Here is an 11,106-nt window from a genome sequence, read left to right as displayed (position 1 = left end):
AAGATATGGGATGGCAAGAAGCAGAAACCTAGCTACCAAAGAGAGAAAACTTGGGTTCTGGGTGGGGTGGGAGTGGTTTGGGGGCTCAGCCATGTGGTGAAGTCTCCCATGGCAAACGTCACAGCTGGTAGGAAGAGCACACAACCCTCCCCTCCGTGGATGCCTCTCACCCATTCTCTCTGGCTCCTCACACCAACCGCCTGAGACATCCAAGGCAGGGGTTCTAAGTTCCATTATACAGAGGAAGAAACTGAGAGGCAGAAAGGAGGTGATAACACTTCAAATCATGGTTAATTATGTTGAGTACTTACTAATTTGCTAATAAGGTACTGAGAAGGATCCCCACAAAGACCCTACGAGGCAAGTACTATTATTACTATCCCCATTTTACAGATAAGAAAGTTAAGGCACAGAGGAGAAGCTTAGTTTATTTAAGCTTACTTGCACATCAAGTAACTATCAGACACCAGAGCCCACACTTGTAATCACTGGCTACACCAGCCCTGCCCAAGGGACCACACGAGTCCATGGCAGGGCCAGGAGCCAAGCCAGGTTCAATGGTCTTTCCCTGCTACCCCTCTGCTTCTGTGTGGTCCATATAAGGCTGGCTATTCTAACAATCAGATGTACACAAAAGAGGGGCCAGCTGTGTGGGAGGGAGTGAGCACCCCATCACTAAGGGGCATACCAACCAAAAGTACATGACCCCTTGGTGGGGTGTTACAGAGGTGATTGAGGTTGAACTTAAGGTTCCTTCTAGACACGAGCATCTACACAGGATGGAAGGGGACGATGAAACCCATTGTAGGTGAGAAACAAACCTCCAAAAAAGATTTCTAGGTCTCATCTTTTCTTTCTGTTCTCATATCACTCATTCATTTGTGTGTGTGTGTGTGTGTGTGTGTGGTACGCGGGCCTCTCACTGTTGTGGCCTCTCCCGTTGCGGAGCACAGGCTCCGGACGCGCAGGCTCAGCGGCCATGGCTCACGGGCCCAGCCGCTCCGCGGCATGTGGGATCTTCCCAGACCGGGGCACGAACCCGCGTCCCCTGCATCGGCAGGCGGACTCTCAACCGCTGAGCCACCAGGGAAGCCCTCACTCATTCATTCTTAAGCTACAGTTTACAATTTACTATGTGCCAGTTTGCAGTGTCATGTAACAAGGGACAAGACAGACACAGCCCCTGCCCTCCTGGAGCTTATATTACAGTGACCTACATAACCCAGGTTGCCTTCCTGCAACTTCTTCTACTAAGACAACGTTTCCCCCTCTGGACCTTGGCTCATCCTGTTTCCCTTCTGCCAACTCCTCCTGTGGAAATCAAACCCAACTCAAATGCCACCTCTTCTAGGACACCTTCACTGGCATTCCCAACAACAGTGTCATTCCTCCTGTTAGGCTTCTGTGACCAGTACAGGGTGTTTACATATCTCACGGGGAGTTGTGTTGAACTGCTTTGAATTTCAGATGTTGGGGGGGAGTGAAGAGCTCTTCTACAAGACCACAAGCTTGTGGACAGCAGGGCAATTGTGTCCTAGTCTGGCTTTCCAATGCCGGGTATCCTGCCACAGAGAAGATGCTCATTCACTCATTCAACAAATATGCCATGAGCACCTACGATGTGGCAGGCACTGTTCTGACTCTGGGTTTACAACTGTGAACAAAACAGACAAAAAGCCCTACCCTCGTTGCCATTCCAGTGGGAACAACTAAGTGGACAAATTGATAACTGAATGAATATGTGTTGAATCCTGAAAAGCCTTTTGAGACCCTACGCCTAGGAAAAGGTACATTTTAGGACTGTTTGTATATCCACAAGGCCAAATATTTATCTAAATTAAGTGAGCTCTTGAAGGAAGCCTACCTTCCTCTGTGGTGTGAGTGTTTAAAAATCACCAGAAAGAGATTGTGTTAGAATTAGTTGTTGCAAAATGACCCTGTTTGGGGATCCACAGCCATTGAGGTATTAGTCTGAGGCTTGGATAAAATAAAATAAAATAAGCTTTAGAGTCACAGAAAAGGGCTTCCCTGGTGGCGCAGTGGTTGAGAGTCCGCCTGCCGACACAGGGGACACGGGTTCGTGCCCCAGTCCGGGAAGATCCCACATGCCGCGGAGCGGCTGGGCCCGTGAGCCATGGCCGCTGAGCCTGCGCGTCCGGAGCCTTTGCTCCGCAACGGGAGAGGCCACAACAGTGAGAGGGCTGCGTACCGCAAAAAAAAAAAAAAAAAAAAATAGAGTCACAGAAAAGATTCTATTTGAGGAAACACCAGGCCCAGGGACAGTAATAACAAAAATAATCACAGCAAACACTTACACAGCACAGATTATGTGCCAGGCCCAGGAGAAGCCCCTGGTTCCTGACAGATGACTAAGCTGTGTCAGAAGGAAGGGGAAGCTACCAGAGGGGTGACCCTGACTGGAACTGTCCCTTAAGATCGGGCCATTGTTCACTTGGGCTCTGACTGTCCCATGAGCCACAGCGAGCTTGCAGCCTGATGCCTTTGAAATTCCCAGGAATCCAATGGCAGAAAAGACAAGTCTTCCCAAGTGGAAGGAAATTTGATTCCCTAAAATAGAAAAATCGTGCTCAGAGGAGCAAATTCCTTGTTATTATGGAGGCATCTTTACTCCCTGAAAAGAAGATTGGAAAGCACGTTTATTGAGAGCCTATTATATACCAGGCACTGTGCGAGGACCTGATGTGAACTATCATTTACTCACTGCTGGGCGCTATTCTAACATGAGGCCACAGCCAGGAATGAAATACATACATACTGTCAGTCGCCAGGGCTGACATGCAGCCAGGATATCCCTATATAACTGTCCTACGTGTTAAAGTATTTCCATGTTTCTGTTTTACAGAGCAGCTGCCCTGAGCCTCCGAGTGCCCCCTCCCTGCCCCAGCTGCCAGGCCCTCCTCCCATCCTTCCCCTCACTCCCCTAAGATCCAGCTACTCCAGAGTTGACTCCAGCATAGCTGGGAGCCCAAAGACCTGGCACCTGTTGGCTGGTACCTGTTAAATGTCCCATTTATCACCCTTGCCTGGTCCTCCTGGAGCTGCCAGGCCATGGGCATCTCACTTAATCCCCAGCAGCCCAGTGAGGGGGAAACATTGACCCTCTCAGACTCCTGCTACCAGCTCCTTAAATGCTGCTATACGCCAAGCTTCCTCCTTTCACCATTGCCCTCTCCTTCCTCACTGTGTCCTGCAGTGAGCTGATCCCAGCTGGTGGTTTCATACCTTTTCCACCCACTCATACCACCTGACTTTGCTTCCCCAACCTGGACCTCTTTCCTAAGCTGGCCATATGGCCGACTGCCTGCAGGACATCTCCCTGGGAAGTCCTACTGCCACCTCAGACCCGAGGTCTTCCCCAGTAACTGAGGTCAGCTTACCTCCCAGACCTTTCCTGCCTCCCCCACCTCCTCCTGGGTTCCCATTTCTCTCATTCCTGCATGCATGTATCCATGCCATTAACACCTGGAGAGCATCCATTACATGCCAGGCACCATGCCTGACACTGAGGATGAGGAAGGGAGCAAGATAAACCCTCAAGGGGCCTACAGTCCATCAGATGTCCAAGCTAGAAAGCTGAGTGTCACCGCCAACTCCTCCCTCCTTCAGCCCCAGTGGAAACATTAAACAAGTCCCGCGATTTGCCCCTTTCCTCCACCTCCACTGCCAAGGCCTGAGGCCAGATCCTCATCCTCTCTCACCGAGGCCTCCCTCCCCTTTGGCCTCTCTGCCACACAGCCAGAGGGACGTCTCCGGCACACATCTAAAGCTGCCCCTCCTCAGCCTAGAGCCCTCCATGGCTCCTCATTGCCCTCAGCAGAAGGTCCAAGCTCCCTGGCCCATCCTGACCTTGCTTGCTCCAGTGGGGTTGGCCTGGTGGGAGATGAGCTTTTGGGTGGTACAGCCGTTTGCTCCCAACCACCTGCTGATTCCTCTGCAGCGGGGGTACACATGCACACAGACCCACACGGGCACACAGACACACACAGGCACAGACACACGTGCTCAGGTGCACATGAGACATAAACGAGTAAGCCCATTTATACCGACACACATGCCTGTAGATGGAGTTGCCAGATTTAGCAAATAAAAACACAAGGTGCCAGTTAAATCTGAATTTCAGGTCAACAACAAAGTATTTTTTAGTATAAATGTCCCCAATATTGCATGGGACCGACTTACTATGCTAAAAAATAATCTGTTGTTCATCTGAAATTCGAATTTAACTGGATGTCCGTGTTTTATCTGGTGACCCTGCACATCAAGGAAGGCTTACACAATCCCCCCCTCACAGAACCCAGCTGATACACACACACATATCACACACTGACAGTTCAATCCATGTGTAAATGTGTACTTCACACGTCACACCTCAAAGACGAATGGGCATCTCACCATCTAGATCGAAATGTGGCAGGGCCATGTGATTGGCCAGCTGTGGAGAGCTCTTCAGGGAAATGTTTATTCTGTGAATAAATGCCTAATTGACAAGAATTCCTGGATGTCCAAGTTCCGGAACCTTGTGTGCCCAGAGTGGCCCTGTGGAATTTGAAGGCAGACAGAATTAAGCTCAAAAACCTGACCTCAACACATCTGCACTGTTTGTCTTTGTGCAAGTCACTCAGCTTCTCTGAGCTTCCATTAGCTCATCAGTAGAATGGAAATGTTCCATTAATAAACAAACTCTTTAGGGTTATGGTGAGAATCACTAAATGACATCATATATGTAGAAGACTTTTAGAGTTTTGGGTACAAATCAGTTCTTATAAACTCTTATTGTCAAGTACATACACAAAATCAAAAAAATATTAATTGCAATTGGATTCAGAGATGGAATGGCCCCTCAGAGCATAAGTAAAGCACAGAAGAGGAGAAAGCCATGAAACATTGGAACAATTAGACTTAGGCAGTTAAACAGGGTGGGGGGAAACTTTTGGAAGTGATTGGCATGTTTACGGCATAGAATGTGGTGATGGTTCCATGGATGTATACTTATCTCCAAACTCATCAGATTGTATACATTACGTTGTACAGCTCTTTGTACGTCAATCACACTTCAATAAACTGGTTTTTAAAAAACAATAAAGTCAGGCACTAGTATTAATTAAATACTACAGGGTGACATCCTCAATAGGTCAGGTTCTAAATTCAGTACAGACAGGGAAAACTGACTATGTTTAAAACACTTCGAAAACACTTTAGGATTGTATATACAATGTTATGCAATGTCAAATAATCATTCTTATGCACACTGGAAATTGAGAACCAAGGAAATAGAATGAAGGGAGGAACAAAAGGAACTTCTTTATGCAAATGTCTGGGCACATTCTACTTTTCAAATGACTAGCAAATGCCTAGTGGTAGATGGCAGGGGTGGAATTTCAATGTTTCTGCCTGCCTGCAGGGTTTCCTCTAATCTTCTTAAGACATTGAGCTTCCAAGTGGTTGACAGTAGTGTTGTTCATCAATTATCTCCCACCTTGAACACAATACGATTGGACATGCCTGTTCCCTTGAGGTTAAGTGAGACCATGTGATGTGCTCGGGCCAATGATGTGAAGTGATGTGTGCTAGGGCTGAGGCATTCCAGTTCTGCTAAGTGCTAAGCAACTCTTCATCGTCTCCCCCAGCTGCAGGGGCCAACAACATTCCAGATGATGAACGCTGAGTATCTAAGAGAGGTCAGTGTTGGGCAGAGACTCCACCAACCTACAATGGATTTATAGCTTGAGGGAAATGAACTTCTGTTTTAAGCCGTTCATATTTGGGAGGTGTGTGTTACTGCAGCAAAATCCAGCTGACCCTGACTAATATGTTTAATAATCTTAATACAAATTCATAGATTTGTTTGTTAAGATTTTTTTTTTAATGTCATTACCTCTTATAGGGGGAGGAAAGTTCTAAGTAAACTTGTAAGTTAAATAAGACTGATGTGACTTCATGTAATTATACACTGCCAGGATCATACCTGGAACTTTGCTAAAATCCAAGAATGAAATATTAGATTATGGATCAGTGAAAGCATTTAGGAGTGGGTAATAGAAGAAATTAGTACCAAAAGGCTCTGGACCAGAGGGCTAGGAGGGAGGAAACCAATGTTTACAGAGTGCCTTCTATGTGCCAGATACTGTGCTGCATGCATTGAAAATATAATTTCTTTATTATTCTCACTAAAACTCAATGATGTAGAAACTGAGGCTCAGAGAGGTCAAAGATGTCTAGTAGCAGAGAAAGGGTTCAAACCCACACTGGCCTTACTCTTACATCGATGCTCTTACTGGAGCCATAGGGAGGCTGAGTTTGGCAGGACACACTGGCCACCATTTGCTGCAGGGGTGGTTGCAATTTAATGTGGAAACAGGCTAGCATTCAGTTTTTCAATAGCTCAGACATGACAGTCTCTGGGCGAGGACTAGGGTGTCCAGAGGGCTTGCCCCACACAGAGTGGCCCTGCTTATGACTTCCTGCTCTGCACCCACAAGGGTCCCGGGCTTCTTGGGAGTGTCCTCGGAGGAGGAAGCAGCATTCCAGGTCCACATGCAGACAGCTGTGAACTAGGGTGACTCATGCTGGGACAAGAAAGCCACTTCTTTGCCTGGATTCCCTGTCCCCAAGTCCTAATCTGGGGAAAGCTTTCTTAAGCTCCCTGAACACAAGACTCTGTCTGGGTGGCTGGCGCATGAAAGGGGAGGGAAGCCAATGACGTCCAAAGAGAGCAGGGTCCAGAACAAAGAGGAAATTCAGGGTGGGAGATCATTTTTTCTCCCTGGCAAGGCTCCTGCAGCCATCTGGCTGAGGGGGCTGTTATTCAAACCTCTGGATCGTAGTCTGTTTGTTTTTGAGCAGTTTGCAGCTGATTATTTTCATCAAGTTCCCTGTGACCAACCGCGCTGGCTCTGATACCAGGCAAACCTGTGCAGCCAGCACGTCCTGTCAGCCAGGTTCACAGTTGGTTCCCCTCCCAGGGAGCCAGCAGCATTGTTCTCTTACCAAGAAGTAGCCCCTGGCCCAGGACAGGGCATTCACCTCTGGATGCCTGGGCCAGCCCTCCAACTGTTCCAGCTGACATCAACCAGACAGACTGGAGGGAAGGAGGGGCATCTGGGACATCAGAAAGCCCCCGATGGCCAGACCAGCTCCAAGGGCCTTTAGTGTTGTCAGCTCTGAAAAGGCAGCACCAACCTTTTCTGGGTGTCATCACTGCAGAAAGGCAGGATGGAGACATCTCAGAGAGGACTGAGTTCAACGTTCAGATGTGATCTCCATTACTTTTTTTTTTTTTTTTTACATCTTTACTGGAGTATAATTGCTTTACAATGGTGTGTTAGTTTCTACTTTATAACAAAGTGAATCAGCTATACATATACATATATCCCCATATCTCCTCCCTCTTGCGTCTCCCTCCCACCCCTCTAGGCGGACACAAAGCACAGAGCTGATCTCCCTGTGCTATGAGGCTGCTTCCCACTGGCTATCTATTTTACGTTTGGTAGTGTATATATGTCCATGCCACTCTCTCACTTTGTCACAGCTTACCCTTCCCCCTCCCCATATCCTCAAGTCCATGCTCTAGTAGGTCTGTGTTTTATTCCCGTCCTACCACTAATCTCTTCATGACATTTTTTTTTCTTAGATTCCATATATATGTGTTAGCATACGGTATTTGTTTTTCTCCTTCTGACTTACTTCACTCTGTATGACAGACTCCAGGTCTATCCACCTCATTACAGATAACTCAGTTTCATTTCTTTTTATGGCTGAGTAATATTCCATTGTATATATGTGCCACGTCTTCTTTATCCATTCATCTGTTGATGGACACTTAGGTTGTTTCCATGTCCTGGCTATTGTAAATAGACCTGCAATAAACATTTTGGTACATGACTCTTTTTGAATTATGGTTTTCTCAGGGTATATGCCCAGTAGTGGGATTGCTGTGTCGTATGGTAATTCTATTTTTAGTTTTCTAAGGAACCTCCATACTGTTCTCCATAGTGGCTGTATCAATTTACATTCCCACCAACAATGCAAGAGTGTTCCCTTTTCTCCACATGCTCTCCAGCATTTGTTTCTAGATTTTTTGATGATGGCCATTCTGACCAGTGTGAGATGATATCTCATTGTAATTTTGTGGGGGTTTTTTGCTGTACGTGAGCCTCTCACTGTTGCGGCCTCTCCCGTTGCAGAGCGCAGGCTCCAGACGCACAGGCTCAGCAGCCACGGCTCACGGGCCTAGCCGCTCCATGGCACGTGGGATCCTCCCGGACCAGGGCATGAACCCGTGTCCCCTGCATCAGCAGGCAGACTCTCAACCACTGCACCACCAGGGAAGCCCCTCATTGTAGTTTTGATTTGCATTTCTCTAATGATCAATGATGTTGAGCATTCTTTCATGTGTTTGTTGGCAATCTGTATATTTTCTTTGGAGAAATGTCTATTTAGGTCTTCTGCCCATTTTTGGATTGGGTTGTTTGTTTTTTTGTTATTGAGCTGCATGAGCTGCTTGTAAATCTTGGAGATCAATCCTTTGTCAGTTGCTTCATTTGCAAATATTTTCTCCCATTCTGAGGGTTGTCTTTTGGTCTTGTTTATGGTTTCCTTACTCTTGCCATCAGGCAACTGAGCCTCCTTTTCTTCCTCTGGGGATCAGGGATAGTAAAGCTTTCTGTCCCTGGGCTGTTGTATGCAAATGTATACACATATAATATCATAGGCAGACCTCGTTTTATTGCACTTTACTTTATTGCACTTCTCAGGTATGGTGGTGTTTTTTACAAATTGAAGGTCTGTGGTAACCTTCAATGTTGAGAAAGTCTGTTGGCACCATTTTCCAGCATTTACTCACTTTGTGTCTCTATGTTACATTTTTAATTTTTTAAATTTTTCGCTGCATTGGGTCTTCCTTGTTGTGTGCAGGCTTTCTCTAGTTGCAGTGAGCAGGGGCTACTCTTCGTTGGGGTGCACGGGCTTCTCACTGTGGTGGCTTCTCTTGTTGTGGAGCATGGGCTCTAGGCACACAGCTTCAGTAGTTGTGGTACGTGGGTTCAGTGGTTGTGGTTTGCAGGCCCTAGAGTGCAGACTCAGTAGTTGTGGCACACGGGCTTAGTTGCTCCACAGAATGTGGGATCTTCCCGGACCAGGGATCGAACCCATGCCCCTGCATTGGCAGGCGGATTCTTAACCACTGTGCCCTGGAGAAGTCCCTATGTCATATTTTTAGTAATTCTCACAATATATCAAACTTTTTCATTATTATTATATTTATTATAGTAATCAGTGATTTTTTTAAACATCTTTATTGGAGTATAATTGCTTTACAATGTTGTGTTAGTTTCTGCTGTATAACAAAATGAATCAGCTATACACATATATTTTTTTTTTAATTTAAGCTTCCTCCACGTCTTTTAAAAAAATAATTATAGTTGTTTATTGACCATTTATTCTATTTTTTTAACATCTTTATTGGAGTATAATTGCTTTACAATGGTGTGTTAGTTTCTGCTTTACAACAAAGTGAATCAGTTATACATATATTTATATCCCCAAATCCCCTCCCTCTTGCGTCTCCCTCCCACCCTCCCTATCCCACCCCTCTAGGTGGTCACAAAGCACCAAGCTGTGATCAGTGATCTTTGATGTTACTACTATAACTTGCTGTAAGTTCAGACGATGGTCAGCATTTTTTAGCATTAATGTATTTTTAATTAAAGTATGTACATTGTTTTGGACATAATGCAATTGCACACTTACTAGACTACAGTGTAGTGTAAACATAACTTCCATATGCACTGGGAAACCAAAAAATTTGTGTCATGTGCTTTATTTCAATATTCTGTTTATTGTGGTAGTCTGGAACTGAACCCGAGATAACTCCCAGGTGTGCTTGTATATGTAAAAGGCCTAAGACCACATGTGTACATAGCAAGTTCTTAACAAATATTATTAGTTTCCTCCTTCCATTTCTTCAAGCATGTGCTACGCTGGCCTCTCAGCTCTCCTGGCTTGAAGGATGGGTGAGGCCTGGTGTTCCTTGCTTTGGGGAATGGAATGCAGGGACTGGGGGCTTTCCTTCCAGAGGCAATAAGAATGGTCCATGTCTTCAAAGTAACTGTGGTGGCCACAGACTGATAACTTTTTACCCAGAAAGTAAAATCCAAACGGTTTGGTAAGATGTGAGCTCAGTTACTCAATCTGCCTTTCGGACATCAGCCTGTCCTTGGGGTCAAATGAGCTCTTAACAGGCCTGGCATTTTGTTATCTGCTTTCTCCTGCAACTGTTTTTCAGTAGAGAAATCCCACCTGTGCAACAGGAACACATACTCAAGGTCCTTCAGAATGAGCTTGTGTGTGTGCCAGATGGGCAAGTTCAATGGCAAGGTGTGTATGGCCGGGGGTGCCATTTTATTTTATTTTATTTTTTATTTTTTTTCCCGTTTGTTTGTTTTATTGACACCTGGATGCTCAGGCCTTGACCGCGTACTTCCGGAGTGGTACAGCCGCTCCTTCCGCTGCTGCTTCTTGGTCTTCAGGTTCTCTTCGTATTTGCTGAGCCGGCGGCGCATGGCACGCATTTTCTTGGGCCGCAGATCCAGGGGCTTGTACTTCTTGCCTTTATAGAATTTCCTGAGGTTCTCTTTCTGAGTCTAGTTACTGACGGTGAGTACACGGGCGATGGATTTGCGAACAACTCGGATCTTGGAGAGTTTGGAAGCCGCGCCGCCTGTTACTTTAGCCACGCGTAGCTGGGACAGCTCCACTTTCGGGTCCTCCAGCTGTTTCAGCAGCTCCTCCTTCTTCTTGCCGCAAAGGTCTCGAGCCTTAATCTTGGCCATGACTGTAGAGTCAGCCTCCGCTGCCTTCTCGGAGGGAAAGAGAATGGGGCGGGGCTGACCTCCACAACTACCGGGGGTGTCATTTTAAAAAGGAAAGAGGGAGGGGGCTCTGTCTGAGGGGAAGGGAAATGCTTGCACTTGCCCAATGCTGAAGGAACCTTGGGTAAAGTAGCAGGTGTATTCATGCCGCTGACCTGCTCCCAAGCTCTCCAAGAGAGGCCCAGGGAAGGAGAGCTCTGCAGGGGAAAACAGAGCT

At 46.5% G+C, this 11,106-nt stretch overlaps 1 pseudogene; it reads right to left on the bottom strand.

Annotated features, from left to right (window-relative positions):
• Positions 1–10,479: 10,479 nt before the first annotated feature.
• On the bottom strand, positions 10,480–10,906 carry LOC131760906 (large ribosomal subunit protein uL29 pseudogene; annotated as a pseudogene).
• Positions 10,907–11,106: the final 200 nt, after the last annotated feature.

The sequence above is a fragment of the Kogia breviceps genome, chromosome 8 (assembly GCF_026419965.1).
Source record: "Kogia breviceps isolate mKogBre1 chromosome 8, mKogBre1 haplotype 1, whole genome shotgun sequence".
NCBI classification, from domain to species: domain Eukaryota; kingdom Metazoa; phylum Chordata; class Mammalia; order Artiodactyla; family Physeteridae; genus Kogia; species Kogia breviceps.
This window is presented reverse-complemented; position numbering and strand designations above follow the sequence as displayed.